General features: G+C 48.8%; 1 protein-coding gene across 7 annotated transcripts in view; it reads right to left on the minus strand.

Moving 5' to 3' along the window:
- Positions 1-5,384, minus strand: part of SIPA1L1 (signal induced proliferation associated 1 like 1) — a 396,543-nt gene extending 391,159 nt beyond the window's left edge. For 3 of the 7 annotated variants that reach the window (XM_063947278.1, XM_063947276.1, XM_063947275.1), the window contains exon 1: positions 5,141-5,384. The gene's annotated coding sequence lies outside the window, so the exon portion shown is untranslated. The remainder of the gene's footprint in view (positions 1-5,140) is intronic. The other 4 variants (XM_063947274.1, XM_063947272.1, XM_063947273.1 and 1 more) reach the window with 2 other exon arrangements.
- Between the last annotated feature and the right edge of the window lie 12,708 nt (positions 5,385-18,092).

Below are 18,092 nucleotides of genomic sequence, written 5' to 3' on the forward strand. Positions count from 1 at the left end.
AATTCACTAGACACCAGTGCCATCACCCAATGCACCCTATCAATTCACTAGACACCAGTGCCATCACCCAATGCACCCTATCAATTCACTAGACACCAGTGCCATCACTCAATGCACCCTATCAATTCACTAGACACCAGTGCCATCACCCAATGCACCCTATCAATTCACTAGACACCAGTGCCATCACCCAATGCACCCTATCAATTCACTAGACACCAGTGCCATCACCCAATGCACCCTATCAATTCACTAGACACCAGTGCCATCACCCAATGCACCCTATCAATTCACTAGACACCAGTGCCATCACCCAATGCACCCTATCAATTCACTAGACACCAGTGCCATCACTCAATGCACCCTATCAATTCACTAGACACCAGTGCCATAACCCAATCAATTCACTAGAACCCAGTGCCATAACCCAATCAATTCACTAGACACCACTCAATGCACCCTATCAATTCACTAGAACCCAGTGCCATCACTGAATGCACCCTATCAATTCACTAGAACCCAGTGCCATCACTCAATGCACCCTATCAATTCGCTAGACACCAATGACATCACTGAATGCACCCTATCAATTCACTAGACACCAGTGCCATCACTCAATGCACCCTATCAATTCACTAGACACCAGTGCCATCACCCAATGCACCCTATCAATTCGCTAGACACCAGTGACATCACTGAATGCACCCTATCAATTCACTAGGTGATATAATTGAGACAAACGCCATTGATAGGATGCATTAATGGTTTGCTAGTCATTTCTGGTCACCATCAAAACGCTCTTTGAGAATGAAACAAACCAATGAAAGAATGTTTTGACAGTTATAAGGGAAGTGCAGAGCAAGGAGAATTCCACAATGGTTTTATGTGACTGCAGTCTGATTTTACCTCAGGAGCTGCCTGAAAACATGTCCACCTTTGCTCCGAGAAGGATACATGGAGACAGGTTATGGACAGCTCAGCTCTGAGCAATGAAAGCACATTTTTAATTTTAAAAAAAAGCAAGTGAAAAAGAACTGCCAGTGTTTAGAACTACTTTATTCCATGGACATGCTCAGGATGTGGAAAGGAGAGCTGGTCTCTGGCAGTCAGAGGAATGCCATAAATTGCTGCACTGTGACAATTTAGATCAGCATAACACAGCTGTGAGTAAGATTATAGTACTGTCTATCGGGTAACATAAATAAATCTGTAGGTCACGGTACGTGCTCATATGGATTTTACATTTGTTTATAATTTTTCAAAAATAATGTGCAAAATGATCTGGGACTAGTAATTGTTGTTTCCAGTGCTAACACACTCAGGGGCAGATGTACTAAACCTGGAGAAGTGATAAAGCAGCATACTTGCCTACCTGACCCTCTCCATGAGGGAGAAAATGCTCTGTTCCTGGACTTTCCTGGTAATGTATGATTGCCATCACCTGTGGTGAGCTAGGTAATTGATAAGAAAGGTTTCACCCCAGGTGATGGCAATCATACATTACCAGGAAAGTCCAGGAACAGAGCATTTTCTCCCTCATGGAGAGGGTCAGGTAGTATGTAAAGCAGTGATAAGTGCAAGATGATAATGCACCAGCCAATCAGCTCCTGTCATTTTTCGAACCCATAATGATTGGATAGTGCATTATCACCTTGGATTTATCACTGCTTTGTCACTTTCCCAGGGTTAATACATCTGCCCCCAAGTCATTTGTACTTGGGTAGCACTACCCCTGCATCAGTGTAGTCCAGAGCGCTATGTTTCATTCTACGCAGATGAAAGAGGCGAGCAGGAATGCACCTTACATGTAGTGGGAGCTGTAAGGAACTAAACAGAACACAACACTGCAAGTCAGGAAGCTGACGAACATACAGTATTAGTACTTTGCATGTGTGTGATAAAGGTGCATGTTATCATGACAGAGGACTGAGAGTCAGTATAGATGTATCCTGGTATATGTAGTGCGCTTGGTTGCCGGCAGTGGAGCAGCTTCATCATTGGTTATGCCTGATATCCTGCCTTGAAACAACAGCTGCTCCTATATGCAGTCCTGAGATTTACCCTGTCTAAAGCTACGAGTCTGAGTGTTGCTTTCCTGATTTTATGTATGAACAAATATTTGGTATTGCAGTGTCAATGCTGCGTGCCATAAGTCAATGCAGAAGGCTATGAAGGGATGTCTTGTGCCAGTCCACTGATAGATGAAGGTGGTATTATGCCAGTCAGGCGTAGTGGGTTATTCAATTATTTCCTGCTTCAAGCTATTTGGGAACAGTGGGCAATGGTCAGTGGGGAGGGCAGGGAAGAGGGTGTTTTATACCAGTCAACTGCACTGTCCATGAAGGAATGCTGCATACCAAGTGCAGTTTCCAATGATGGTTATGGTGTTCCAGTCCAGAGCAACAGTGCAGTGTGAGATGGGGCACAGCATGCCAGTGCTGATTGTGAGAGAAGCCAGTGATTGCTAGAGCTCTGTATGATAGGAGTTAGTGTGAGTGCACCAGCGCAGTGTGCAACAAATGTACTGCCGTTGGCGGGCGCAGTGTGCAAAAAAAGTACTGCCGTGTGCCAGTGTAGTGTTGTAACCAAGTGCAGTATCCAATAATGGTGGTGACGTACCAGTCTAGAGCAACAGCGCAGTGTAAGATGGGGCACAGCATACCAGTGTTAATTGTGAGAAGGGCCAATGACTGCCAGAGCTCTTTATGATGGTTGTCAGTGTGTGAAAAAAGAAGTGGCGTGTGCCAGTGCAGTGTTTGATGCAGATATGCTATGTGCCAGTGCAGTGTGTTGCATGCCTGCAATGTATTGCGTGCTGAGTGCCAATACAATGTGTGATGCAGATATGCTGTGTGCCAGGGCAGTGTGTGATGCAGATACTTTATGCTGTGTGCCAGGGCAGTGAGTGATGCAGGAATGCTGTGTACCAGGGCAGTGAGTGATGCAGGAATGCTGTGTACCAGGGCAGTGAGTGATGCAGGAATGCTGTGTACCAGGGCAGTGAGTGATGCAGGAATGCTGTGTACCAGGGCAGTGAGTGATGCAGGAATGCTGTGTACCAGGGCAGTAAGTGATGCAGGAATGCTGTATACCAGGGCAGTGAGTGATGCAGGAATGCTGTGTACCAGGGCAGTGAGTGATGCAGGAATGCTGTGTACCAGGGCAGTGAGTGATGCAGGAATGCGGTGTACCAGGGCAGTGTGTGATGCAGGAATGCGGTGTACCAGGGCAGTGTGTGATGCAGGAATGCGGTGTACCAGGGCAGTGTGTGATGCAGGAATGCGGTGTACCAAGGCAGTGTGTGATGCAGGAATGCTCTGTGTCAGTGCAGTGTGTGATGCAGGAATGCTCTGTGTCAGTGCAGTGTGTGATGCAGGAATGCTGTGTACCAGGGCAGTGAGTGATGCAGGAATGCTGTGTACCAGGGCAGTGAGTGATGCAGGAATGCTGTGTACCAGGGCAGTGAGTGATGCAGGAATGCTGTGTACCAGGGCAGTGAGTGATGCAGGAATGCTGTGTACCAGGGCAGTAAGTGATGCAGGAATGCTGTATACCAGGGCAGTGAGTGATGCAGGAATGCTGTGTACCAGGGCAGTGAGTGATGCAGGAATGCTGTGTACCAGGGCAGTGAGTGATGCAGGAATGCGGTGTACCAGGGCAGTGTGTGATGCAGGAATGCGGTGTACCAGGGCAGTGTGTGATGCAGGAATGCGGTGTACCAGGGCAGTGTGTGATGCAGGAATGCGGTGTACCAAGGCAGTGTGTGATGCAGGAATGCTCTGTGTCAGTGCAGTGTGTGATGCAGGAATGCTCTGTGTCAGTGCAGTGTGTGATGCAGGAATGCTGTGTACCAGGGCAGTGTGTGATGCAAGAATGCTGTGTACCAGGGCAGTGTGTGATGCAGGAATGCTGTGTACCAGGGCAGTGTGTGATGCAGGAATGCTCTGTGTCTGTGCAGTGTGTGATGCAAGAATGCTGTGTACCAGGGCAGTGTGTGATGCAAGAATGCTGTGTACCAGGGCAGTGTGTGATGCAAGAATGCTGTGTACCAGGGCAGTGTGTGATGCAAGAATGCTGTGTACCAGGGCAGTGTGTGATGCAAGAATGCTGTGTACCAGGGCAGTGTGTGATGCAAGAATGCTGTGTACCAGGGCAGTGTGTGATGCAGGAATGTTGTGTACCAGGGCAGTGTGTGATGCAGGAATGCTCTGTGTCAGTGCAGTGTGTGATGAAGAAACGCTGAGTGTGATGTAGGAATGCTGTGTGCCAGGGCAGTGATGAAGCTATGTTGTGTGCCAGGGCAGTATGTGATGCAGGAATGCTGTGTGCCAGTGCAGTGATGAAGCTATGCTGTGTGCCAGTGCAGTGATGAAGCTATGCTGTGTGCCAGTGCAGTATGTGATGCAGGAATGATGTGTGCCAGTGCAGTGATGCAGATATGCTGTGTGACAGTGCAGTGATGCAGGAATGCTGTGTGCCAGGTGCCAGTGCAGTGATGAAGCTATGCTGTGTGCCAGTGCAGTGATGCAGGAATGCTGTGTGCCAGTGCAGTGATGCAGATATACTGTGTGCCAGTGCAGTGATGAAGCTATGCTGTGTGCCAGTGCAGTGATGAAGCTATGCTGTGTGCCAGTGCAGTGATGAAGCTATGCTGTGTGCCAGTGCAGTATGTGATGCAGGAATGATGTGTGCCAGTGCAGTGATGCAGATATGCTGTGTGACAGTGCAGTGATGCAGGAATGCTGTGTGCCAGGTGCCAGTGCAGTGATGAAGCTATGCTGTGTGCCAGTGCAGTGATGCAGGAATGCTGTGTGCCAGTGCAGTGATGCAGATATACTGTGTGCCAGTGCAGTGATGAAGCTATGCTGTGTGCCAGTGCAGTGATGAAGCTATGCTGTGTGCCAGTGCAGTGATGCAGATATGCTGTGTGACAGTGCAGTGATGCAGGAATGCTGTGTGCCAGTGCAGTGATGCAGGAATGCTGTGTGCAAGTGCAGTGATGAAGCTATGCTGTGTGCCAGTGCAGTGATGCAGATATGCTGTGTGTGAGATGCAGTGTGCACAGGACCGTTGCGTGCAGTGTGTATGAGGATACCAGTACGAGGAGCAGCTGGCTCTCCATAACGCACAATCTCAGTACCTTTGCTTGTGTGGCGGCTCCTCCTGCAGAACGCACTCACGGTCCCCACATTAATCCAGCACGACCTGTGCCCCACCATCAGCCCCGCACCCTTCCCTCCACAGTCCGAGGCGCTCCCCGAGCCCCGATGCTTCGAGCGGCCTCTCCAGATCCACCCAGACTCCGCTCTCTGACCGCACAAGTTGAGAACAAAGTTGCTCCCCGCCCGCTAGCTGCGAGCCCCTGCGGCTTATTCTCGCGAGACTTTCCATTGGCCAAAATGGCGGCGGGCGGTGCTGAGGGCGGTGCGGGTTCCCATGGCAACTTCAGTAACTCCTCTATTGAGGGGGCACAGAAGTAATCACGTTCATGGTGAAGTGTGTGTGCCACCTGCTAATGGCAGCTCATTGTGTCATGTACGAGGGCAGTCAGGGCATGTATGTAGCGGCCTGAGGCAGCTGGAGTCATTGCTGTGTTCTGGCTGCAAGATAGGACCAGCCAGTATTATATAGGCGGTGTTTCGTCATCACTGGCACTGGCTGCAAGCATACCTCTAGTGCAGTATACCAGGCATTGCCTTGTGGTGTTGGAGCTAAGAGTCAGCACTGTGGGGTGCTGTTAATATTTTGCATTTCAGCAATCACAAGTCAGTAGCCCCACGAGAAGAGTGCATGGCTCCCACCAGTGTGGTTCATTGGGTCGACCCTAACTAGTTCGACAGTCATTAGGTCGACCACTATTTGTCGACAGTGACTAGATTGACACCTGAAATAGGTCAACACGGTCATCAGGTCGACATGAAAAAAGGCGGACATGTGGATTTAAAAAAAAAGAAATTGGTGTCGTTTTCTTCGTAAAGTGACCGGGAACCCCAATTCGTGCACCGTACTTCGGGCAAGGTTACTATTCCCAATCGTAGTCCACGTGGATCATAAAGTATGAAAAAGTTTTTAAAAAAAGGGGAAAACTCATGTCAACCTTTTCATGTGTCGACCATTGCAATGTCGCCCTACTGACCATGTTGACCAAAATACCATGTCGACCTAAAGCATATCGACCAATAGTAGTTGACCTAATGACTGTCGACCTAAGTGTGGTTGACCTAAAGACCGGATCCCCTCACACATAGGCCAGATATCTGTGTGTTTTCCTGCAGTGTCCTGGCATTGCGGCATACCCAGTAAGGTGCAGGCTGTACGCATGGAGCTATTCCATTATTTAGCATTTTCCCTGCGCGGTACCGCACAGTAACACATACATTCTGCATAAAATGCAGGAATTTGGGGGGCTTCCCAGCACATTAAGGGGTCTATTCATGAACCAGTGAAAATAGTGGAGAAACAGACCAGTGGGAAAGTTGTCCTTGGCAACCAATCAGTATCTTCCTTGCATTTTAAAAAATGTTCTTGATAAAAGCTTCCTTCAAAGCTGATTGGTTGCTATGGGCAACTTCTCCACTGGTCCTTTTTTCCACTCTTTTCACTGCTTCATGAACAGACCAATCCCAAGGGTGCATATTAACCCAGACTTTCCTCACAGCTGTAGAGGAACTTGACTGTGAAATGAGGTGTTTTTGGGCGGTGACAGCGCAAGCGCGCAGATCCACCCTGTCTTGTGGGAGTGTCAGGGCCACGTATCAAATTCTTTGCACAATACTGAATGGTGCGTACGGGGAAGGGAAGTCCATTTCTGACAGATACAGTATCTTGCACTTAGTATGTGGCTGGTGCAAGTGTCAATACTAATGATGGTTGAGGTAAAATCAGTGTGTGGCACTATAGCCTGTGGATCATTGAAATTAGGCAAGGCTGGTGTTGTGAAGGCAGCGGCAGTATCTTTATGCAGTCCTAAAAGATCCTGGCTCCCATGCTTACAGTCAGTTTGGCCATGGGGGACGGTACTAATTACCCAGGCCCAGGTCTGATGGAGGGGTCCAGTGGGGGCCCGGGTTCCACCCCGATCCCCTTACCTGGCAGCAGCAGCTGCAGCTTTTCTCCTCAGCCCAGCACACGCTGCTGTGTGCTGGGCTGCAGCGTGGCCAAGGAGGTGCTTAAAATACAATTTTCTTCTGTATTTATTTCTATGGGGTCATGGCTACGCCTCCTGTGATTAGACCACACCCCCTGAAAAGTAACTGGGCCCAGGCAGGAACTCTTCTGCCTTGCTTACAGTATACATTGCCACTGTCCTACCCTCAGCATATGCGCCTCTACTAAGCCCACCCAGTGAATACCTTTTCTCTGACGTCCTAAGTGGATGCTGGGACTCCGTAAGGACCATGGGGATTAGCGGCTCCGCAGGAGACTGGGCACAACTAAAGAAAGCTTTAGGACTACCTGGTGTGCACTGGCTCCTCCCACTATGACCCTCCTCCAAGCCTCAGTTAGATTCTTGTGCCCGGCTGAGCTGGATGCACACTAGGGGCTCTCCTGAGCTCCTAGAAAGAAAGTATATTTTAGGTTTTTTATTTTACAGTGAGACCTGCTGGCAACAGACTCACTGCAGCGAGGGACTAAGGGGAGAAGAAGCGAACCTACCTAACTGGTGGCAGCTTGGGCTTCTTAGGCTACTGGACACCATTAGCTCCAGAGGGATCGACCGCATGGAACCGGCCATTGATGTTCGGTCCCGGAGCCACGCCGCCGGCCCCCTTACAGAGCCAGAAGCAAGAAGTGTTCCGGAAAATCGGCGGCAGAAGACTTCAGTCTTCACCAAGGTAGCGCACAGCACTGCAGCTGTGCGCCATTGCTCCTCATGCACACCTCACACTCCGGTCACTGATGGGTGCAGGGCGCTGGGGGGGGGGGGGCCCTGAGCAGCAATATAAACACCTTGCCTGGCAAAATCATCACAATATATAGCCCCAGAGGCTATATATGTGATAAATACCCCTGCCAGAATCCATAAAAAAGCGGGAGAAAAGTCTGCGAAAAAGGGGCGGAGCTATCTCCCTCAGCACACTGGCGCCATTTTCTCTTCACAGTGCAGCTGGAAGACAGCTCCCCAGGCTCTCCCCTGTAGTTTTCAGGCTCAAAGGGTTAAAAAGAGAGGGGGGGCACTAAATTTAGGCGCAATATTGTTTATACAAGCAGCTATTGGGGGGAAAATCACTCAGTTACAGTGTTAATCCCTGCATTATATAGCGCTCTGGTGTGTGCTGGCATACTCTCTCTCTGTCTCCCCAAAGGACTTTGTGGGGTCCTGTCCTCAGTCAGAGCATTCCCTGTGTGTGTGCTGTGTGTCGGTACGGCTGTGTCGACATGTGGGATGAGGAAGGTTACGTGGAGGTGGAGCAGAGGCCGATAAATGGGATGTCGCCCCCTGTGGGGCCGACACCAGAGTGGATGGATAGGTGGACGGTATTAACCGACAATGTCAACTCCTTACATAGAAGGCTGGATGACGTAAAACAGCTGTGGGACAGCCGGCTTCTCAGCCCGCGCCTGCCCAGGCGTCTCAAAGGCCATCAGGGGCTCAAAAAAGCGCCCGTTACCTCAGATGGCAGACACAGATGTCGACACGGAGTCTGACTCCAGTGTCAACGAGGTTGAGACATATACACAATCCACTAGGAACATCCATTACATGATCTCGGCAATGAAAAATGTGTTACGCATTTCTGACATGAACCCAAGTACCACATAAAAGGGGTTTTTTTTGGGGGGAGAAAAAGCAGCCAGTGTTTTGTTCCCCCATCAGATGAATGAATGAAGTGTGTAAAGTAGCGTGGGTTCCCCCGATAAGAAACTGGTAATTTCTAAAAAGTTACTGATGGCGTACCCTTTCCCGCCAGAGGATAGGTCACGTTGGGAGATATCCCTTAGGGTGGATAAGGCGCTCACACGTTTGTCAAAAAAGGTGGCACTGCCGTCTTAGGATACGGCCACCTTGAAGGAGCCTGCTGATAAAAAGCAGGAGGCTATCCTGAAGTCTGTATATACACACTCAGGTTATATACTGAGACCTGCAATTGCCTCAGCATAAATAGTGCTGCTGCAGCGTGGTCTGATACCCAGTCAGATAATATTAATACTCTAAGACAGGGATAATAGTTTGCTAACATAGAGCATATTAAAGACGTCGTCTTAGATATAAAGGATGCACAGAGGGATATTTGCCGGCTGGCATCCAGAATTAATGCAATGTCCATTCTGCCAGGAGGGTATTAGAAACCCGGCAGTGGACAGGTGATGCTGCCTATAAAAGGCACATGGAGATTCTGCCTTATAAGGGTGAGGAATTGTTTGGGGATGGTCTCTGGGACCTCGTATCCACAGCAACAGCTGGGAAGAAAATTTTTTACCTCAGGTTTCCTCACAGCCTAAGAAAGCACTGTATTTTCAGGTACAGTCCTTTCGGCTTCAGAAAAGCAAGCGGGTCAAAGGCGCTTCCTTTCTGCACAGAGACAAGGGAAGAAGGAAAAAGCTGCACCAGCAGCCAGTTCCCAGGATCATAAATCTTCCCCCGCTTCCTCTGAGTCCACCGCATGACGTTGGGGCTCCACAGGTTGAGACAGGTGCGGTAGGGGCGCGTCTCGGGAACTTCAGGGACCAGTGGGCTTGCCCACAGGTGGATCCCTAGGTTCTGCAAATAGTATCACAGGGATACAGGCTGGAGTTCGAGGCGACTCCCCCTCGCCGTTACCTCACATCAGCTTTGCCTGCTGCCCTCGGAGAAAGGTAGTACTGGCGGCAATTCACAAGCTGTACTTCCAGCAGGTGAAATCAAGGTACCCCTCCTTCAACAAGGCCGGGGTTACTATTCCAAAATGTTGTGGTACCGAAACCAGACGGTTCGGTGAGACCCATTCTAAAATTGAAAGCCTTGCACACTTATATACGAAGGTTCAAGTTCAAAATGGAATCGCTCAGGGCGATTATTGCAAGCCTGAAGAATTTCATGGTATCACTGGACATCAAGGATGCTTACCTGCATGTCCCTATTTACCCTCTTCACCAGGAGTACCTCAAAATTGTGGTACAGGATTGTCATTACCAATTCCAGACGTTGCCGTTGGTCTGTCCCCGGCACCGAGGTATTTACCAAGGTAATGGCCGAAATAATTATCCCGTACTTGGACGATCTCCTTATAAAGGCGAGGTCCAGGGAGCAGTTGTTCGGCGGAGTAGCACTATCTCGGGAAGTGCTACAACAGCACGGCTGGATTCTGAATATTCCAAAGTCGCAGCTGGTTCCTACGACGCGTCTACTGTTCCTGGGTATGGTTCTGGACACAGAACAGGAAAAAAAGGGTTTCTCCCGGAGGAGAAGTCCAAGGAGTTGTCGTCTCTAGACAGAGACCTCCTAATAAGTATACAGGTGTCGGTGCATCAATGCACGCGAGCCCTGGGAAGGATGGTAGCTTCTTACAAAGAAATTCCATTCGCCAGGTCCCATGCAAGGATTTTCCAGTGGGATCTGTTGGACAAGTGGTCCGGGTCGCATCTTCAGATGCATCGGCGGATAACCCTGTCTCCAAGGGCCAGGGTGTCGCTGTTGTGGTGGCTGCAGAGTGCTCATCTTCTAGGGGGCCGCAGATTCGGCATACAGGACTGGGTCCTGGTGACCACGGATGCCAGCCTTCGAGGCTGGGGGGCAGTCACACAGGGAAGAAACTTCCAAGGCTATGGAAAAGTCAGGAGACTTCCCTACACATAAATATTCTGGAACTAAGGGCCATTTACAATGCCCTAAGTCAGGCTAGACCCCTGCTTCAACACCGGCCGGTGCTGATCCAGTCAGACAACATCACGGCGGTCGCTCATGTAAACCGACAGGGCGGCACAAGAAGCAGGATGGCGATGGCAGAAGCCACAAGGATTCTCCGATGGGCGGAGAATCATGTGTTAGCACTGTCAGCAGTGTTCATTCCCGGAGTGGACAACTGAGAAGCAGACTTTCTCAGAAAACACGACCTCCACCCGGGAGAGTGGGGACTACATCCAGAAGTTTTCCAAATGATTGTACACCGTTGGGAAAGGCCACAGGTGGACATGATGGCGTCCCACCTCAACAAAAAGCTACAAAGATATTGCGCCAGGTCAAGGGACCCTCAGGCGATAGCTGTGGACGCTCTGGTAACACCGTGGGTGTACCAGTCGGTGTATGTGTTCCCTTCTCTGCCTCTCTTACCCAGGGTAATGAGAATAATAAGAAGGAGAGGAGTAAGAACTATACTCATTGTTCCGGGTTGGCCAAGAAGAGCTTGGTAACCAGAACTCCAAGAAATGATCTCAGAGGACCCATGGCCTCTGCCGCTCAGACAGGACCTGCTGCAGCAGGGGGCCTGTCTGTTCCAAGACGTACCGCGGCTGCGTTTGACGGCATGGCGGTTGAAGGCCGGATCCTGAAGGAAAAGGGCATTCCGGAGGAAGTTATCCCTATGCTATTTAAAGCTAGGAAAGAAGTGAACGCAAACCATTATCACCGCATATGGTGGAAATATGTTGCGTGCTGTGAGGCCAGGAAGGCCCCAAAGGAGAAATTTCAGCTAGGTCGATTTCTGCACTTCCTACAGTCAGAGGTGACTATGGGCCTAAAATTGGGTTCCATGAAGGTCCAGATTTCGGCTCTATCGATTTTCTTCCAAAATAGAACTGGCTTCACTGCCTGAAGTTCGGACTTTTGTTAAGGGAGTGCTGCATAGTCAGCCCCCGTTTGTGCCTCAAGTGGCACCGTGGGATCTCAACGTGGTGTTGGATTTCCTGAAGTCGCATTGGGTTGAGCCACTTAAATCCGTGGAGCTACAATACCTCACGTGGAAAGTGGTCATGCTGTGGGCCGTGGCGTCGGCCAGGCGTGTATCAGAATTGGCGGCTTTGTCATACAAAAGCCCTTATCTGTATTTTATATGGATAAGGCGGAATTGAGGACTCGTTCCCAATTCCTTCCTAAGGTGGTATCAGTCTTTCATGTGAACCAACCTATTGTGGTGCCTGCGGCTACTTGGGACTTGGAGGATTCCAAGTTACTGGGCGTAGTCAGGGCCCTGAAAAGTACATGTTTCCAGGACGGCTGGAGTCAGGAAAACTGACTCGCTATTTATCCTGTATGCACCCAACAAGCTGGGTGCTCCTGCTTCTAAGCAGACTATTGCTCGTTGGATCTGTAGCACGATTCAACTTGCACATGCTGCGGCTGGACTGCCGCACCCTAAATCTGTAAAAGCCCATTCCACGAGGAAAGTGGGCTCTTCTTGGGCGGCTGCCCGAAGGGTCTCGGCTTTACAACTTTGCAGAGCTGTTACTTGGTCGGGTTCAAACATTTTTGCAACAGTCTACAAGTTTGATACCCTGGCTGAGGAGGACCTAGAGTTTGCTCATTCGGTGCTGCAGAGTCATCCGCACTCTCCCGCCCGTTTGGGAGCTTTGGTATAATCCCCATGGTCCTTACGGAGTCCCAGCATCCACTTAGGACGTCAGAGAAAATAAGATTTTACTCACCGGTAAATCTATTTCTCGTAGTCCGTAGTGGATGCTGGGCGCCCATCCCAAGTGCGGATTGTCTGCAATACTTGTTTATAGTTATTGCCTAACTAAAGGGTTATTGTTGAGCCATCTGTTAAGAGGCTCAGTTATATTTCATACTGTTAACTGGGTATAGTATCACGAGTTATACGGTGTGATTGGTGTGGCTGGTATGAGTCTTACCCGGGATTCAAAATCCTTCCTATTTGTGTCTGCTCTTCCGGGCACAGTATCCTAACTGAGGTCTGGAGGAGGGTCTTAGTGGGAGGAGCCAGTGCACACCAGGTAGTCCTAAAGATTTCTTTAGTTGTGCCCAGTCTCCTGCGGAGCCGCTAATCCCCATGGTCCTTACGGAGTCCCAGCATCCACTACGGACTACGAGAAATAGATTTACCGGTGAGTAAAATCTTATTTTTTTTTGTATTTTGTTTTGTTTTGTTATTGAAGCGTATGTAACACAGCAGAAAGCAACATAACAAACAACTCACACTTTTGTAACTATGGTCACATAATATAGACCTATCCAGTTATTACTTATTACAAGTACCACCCAATAAATGTGGTAAAAAAAAAAAAAACAGGAAATACTCGCCCAGGGTACGGTGTAGGTAGTGGTGGTAACGGGCGGAACCAGAGTTTCCAGGGGCAGCCCAAAATCTCCATCATTCTGGGGCATGCCCCCTGGAGTAATGTAAATGGGTATTTCCCATGAGGCCACTCCCCTTTGCACAAGGCCACACCCTCTTTTCAGAACGCTAGCGTTTCAGGGTGGCTCTTTGGTGCACCGGATGTCTCCGGCCCCGTTACCACCGGTTCCGGTATGAATGGTCGACCATGTTATGGTCGACAGTCATTAGGTCGACCACTATTGGTCGACATTAGCATGGTCGACATGGACAAAAGGTCGACACTCGAAAATGGTCGACACGTGAAAAGGTCGACATGAGGTTGTTGTTTTTTTTGTTTTTTTTTGTGTCGTTTTTTGCGTAAAGTGACGGGGAACCCCAATTAGTGCACCGCGCGAGGCACAGATTACCGTTCCCAATCGTAGTCCACGTGGATCGTAAAGTATGGAAAAGTTCCACAAAGAATTTTTTTTTTTAAAAACTCATGTTGACCTTTTCATGTGTCGACCTTTCACGTGTCGACCATTTTCACATGTCGACCATGTGTCCATGCCGACCATGTCAATGTCGACCAATAGTGGTCGACCTAATGACTGTCGACCATAACATGGTCGACCATCCAAACGGATACCGGAAACTCTTGCCTGCACCGACGGATCCTCAGTGACAGCTGCTTTGGGTGAAACAATCCACATTGAAAATATATACGGTGTGATTGGTGTGGGCTGGTATGAATCTTGCCCTTGGATTAACAAAAATCCTTTCCTCGTACTGTCAGTCTCCTCTGGGTACAGTTTCTCTAACTGAGGTCTGGAGGAGGGGCATAGAGGGAGGAGCCAGTGCACACCCAGGATCTAAAGTCTATCTTAAAGTGCCCATGTCTCCTGCGGAGCCCGTCTATCCCCATGGTCCTTACAGAGTCCCCAGCATCCTCTACGGACTACGAGAAAAAGATTTACCGGTAGGTTTAAAATCTTATTTTTTGGGGTAAGGAAACCCATGACTGTATTTGCTTTGCCGGTGAAGCCATTGTATTTTCATTACAGGATTCACTATGGGGGTCATTCCGAGTTGATCGCCGCGCAGCGATCAGGCTAAAAATTGGCATTTCTGCGAATGCGTATGCACCGCAATGCGCACGCACGATGTACGGGTACAAAGTCCTTTGTGGTTTTGCACAGGTTCTAGCAACATTTTCATTCACACTGGCGGCCGCATGAAGAATGACAGGAAGGGGGCGTTTCTGGGTGTCAACTGACCATTTTCAGGGAGTGCTTAGAAAAACGCAGGCGTGCCAGGGAAAACGCAGGCATGGCTGGGCGAACGCTGGGCGGGTGTGTGACGTCAAAAGCCAACCCTCCAACGTTAGAATCAACGCACACGAAGAGTAAGTACAGGGCTGGTCTTGTTTTGCACAAAATGATTTTGCAGGCGCTCTGCTGCACAGGCATTCGCACTTCTGCAAAGCGAAAATACACTCCCCGGTGGGCGGAGACTATGCGTTTGCACGGCTGCTAAAAACTGCTAGCGAGCGATCAACTCGTAATGACCCCCTATGTCGGCTGCATTGAGACTGACTGACTAGAACTGAGGGGTAAATTTGTTAACGGTACTAAAATTGAAAAGCGGTGATGTTGCCCATAGCAGCCAATCAGATCTTTCTATCATTTCTCTATTGCATCTTAGAAAATGGGCAACATTATAATTGTTCAGTTTTAGAGCTATTAGTAAATTTACCCCTGAGAGTCTCGGCAATTGTTGCTATAAGTGGACATTGCACAATTATGTGCATATTACGATCACTCTCTTTGGAGCACATTGGGGGGTCATTCTGACCCGATCGCACGCTGCATTTGTTCGCAGCGGTGCGATCGGGTCAGAACCGCAGTGCACCGGCACATGAGGTGGCTGAAGGCCGTCGTTGCCTATCGATTGCCTGTGCCTGATTGACAGGCAGAGGCGGTCGCTGGGCGGACCATGGGGGGGCGGGCCGCAGCAGCTGCGTGACGTCACATGCAGGCGTTGCGACCCGGGCAGCGAAGAGGTTATCCCGGACAGCCGCAGGAGCTGCGCTGGCCGGGAGCTACTCCTGAAATGCAAAAGCATCGCCGCTGCGCGATGCTTTTGCACTTCTGCGGGGGGTGGGGGCGGGGCGGCGGCACTGACATGCTGGGCGTCCCCCCGCATGTCTTAGTGTCTGATCGTAGCTGTGCTAAATTTAGCACAGCTACGATCAAGTCAGAGTAACCCCCATTGAAACATATACTAGGTGAAAAAAAGATCACTCTCTTATATCTACGGTGACCGATACCTATTTAGTTTCTATATTACCTGTGCTGATTGATTATACCAAGCAAAATTGAGAAATATTATGGACATGACCTGTGTACGACGGGTGTGTATACATGTAGTTTTATGCTACTGCTTGTAACAAGTTACCACCACACTAACTTGTAATTTCTTATATCTGATTATTTCTGATATTCTGATCTCATGTTTTCATTTCCTCCTTGGCCACACCTAATGGCTTCCTTCCCTGTTCTGTCAATAACCTGATAATTACAGATTATTTCACATCTAAATTGGTGTTCAGTAAGGCATACAGCACGTGCAACATGAGATAAGAATTACATTATATATTGGTAACCTCTTTTATACAAAGGATATCTAAGGCTATATAGGTGGATTTAGGCAATTTTCCAATAGACTGATCCCCACCAAATCTTCTAAGTAATCTGTTGTAACTCTGAATAGTAACAAACAAGTTACTAAATTTAAGGTGTGTACACACAGTGAGATAAATCTGTAAGATTTTGACTATATAGTCAAAATCTTATGAAAAGTTAGTGCATATCTCATGGTGCTAGGCAGCTTGCGATACAGATTCAATCCCGATGCGCGCTCCCGTGGGGTCGGTATCGTAAGGCTAGATAGACTGTGCAGGCAAGTCAATCTTGACTATCTAGTGTACTATCTAGTATAAAGTATAGTCAAAATTGGCACTTAGTCAAAATCGTACATAGCCAAAATCTCAAGCACAGATAGTCAAAATCTGTCCTATATGTGCTAACTGGGCTCTGGGGGAGTTCAAGGGAAATCGCATAGTCAAAATCGAACATAGCAGGGATATCACCGTGTGTACACACCTAAGAGTCGCAAACAGGAGAAATTGATACATTTTGTCTGAACAAACTGCACACACAGCCTAACCCATGTTTGTATGCACTTGCCTATACAGGTGCGATTTGTTAGCCTACGGACTTGCTAACCATCGGAAATGATTCTACCGCCCAGAAAAGAATATAGACACCCAGCGCAGCCATTGCAAAGTCCTCAGCAACTGTGTACACATACACCAGTGATGTGCAGTGGGGTGAGGCAGGTGAGGCAGAGCCTTTCCTGTCATACTAACGTTTGTGCCAGAGTTTTGACTGGAGTAAAAATTCCTTGGCTGGTGAGGCAGTGCCCCTCCCCCCCCCACCACCTATCTTTTCCGCACATCTCTGATCTAAACTCACCAAATTTCCAGGAGTTTATACTGCTGCACCTGTGTATAATGCCCATATGTATATACTGCTGCACCTGTGTATAATGCCCAGATGTATATACTGCTGCACCTGTGTATAATGCCCATATGTATATACTGCTGCACCTGTGTATAATGCCCACATGCACCCTTTGGCTCATATATTGTGTGTAAATCTGGCTCTGGTGCTAGCCAGTGCCTCCTGAGCCCTGGGGTACCGGAGATATCCGACTTCAAAGCAGTGGTCCCCCTCCAAGCCTGTTAATTGCTCTTCCCAGCCAGATATCTCGGGTGCTGTCTGACTTAGAGTTTTTCTGAATATATACCTTTTCGGTGGACACTGGCAGCTTGTCTCTACTATGCCCAGAACCAGAGATATCAGTCTTCCAGCAGCTGGTCCCTGCTCCAGCTCCATACCACTGGTATGCAGTTTTATATATTTGTCAGTGGAATGCTCTGGCTCCTGAGCTCTGACCCCCAAGTTCCCATTACTGCCTGAAAGGTGGGACTCTCTAGTTTTTTATCCCATTGAAAGCTAAGAAATCTGTTACCAGAAACTGGAGATATCTGCAGTCAAGCAAGCTGCCCTCCCACCGGAAAATGAGGAATATTAAGGCCACTCTACTATATATCCCTCCCCTGCATATTACACATCACCTACCACCTAGGATGTCATGTTCCGGGGTTCCTTTATTCAGCCCACTGCTACCTTCTACAATTTTAGTGTTCTCCCTCCAGCTCCATTTCCCTCATTCTGTGCAGTAAAGAAGTAATAAACAGAAATTACTGCTCCAGGTCCTACATGCTGAGCGGAATATAGAACATCTCCTACCGCCCGTGGGACATCAATAGCACCCCACCCCCACCCTTACCACGGGAGGATGCATAGGGGCCCCAGTGCATTGCTGTGCCAAGGGGCCTACACTGCTGTTAAGACGCCCCTGGGGTTAGGGTACTTTACAGGGGGCTGTTGGGATTCTGACCGCCGGGATCCCGTCCATTGGGATATCATACTGAACCTGTAGGGAATGTAGACTGCAAGTTTCAGTGATGGGAGTGACTGATGTGAATGATTCTCTGTAAATGGTAAGTTGCTTGCATAAAAATAAATTATTTCTTCCGCAATTAATTGTCCTTTCCATCTCGTGTATCTCAATCTTATTCCACCGAATTTATACGCCTTCCCCATGTAAATAATTCTCCCTCCCACTTCAAGTTCATTCTTCAGCTAGGTACACACTTAAGCAAACAATGTGACTGTCACTCCAATTTTGCAATACCAGAACCAGGGGCATAGCCAGAACTATGTGGGTCCCATAGCAACATTTTGAGAGACCCTTCTCTGTAGCAGTTGT

Source organism: Pseudophryne corroboree, chromosome 12 (assembly GCF_028390025.1).
Source record: "Pseudophryne corroboree isolate aPseCor3 chromosome 12, aPseCor3.hap2, whole genome shotgun sequence".
Classification (NCBI taxonomy): domain Eukaryota; kingdom Metazoa; phylum Chordata; class Amphibia; order Anura; family Myobatrachidae; genus Pseudophryne; species Pseudophryne corroboree.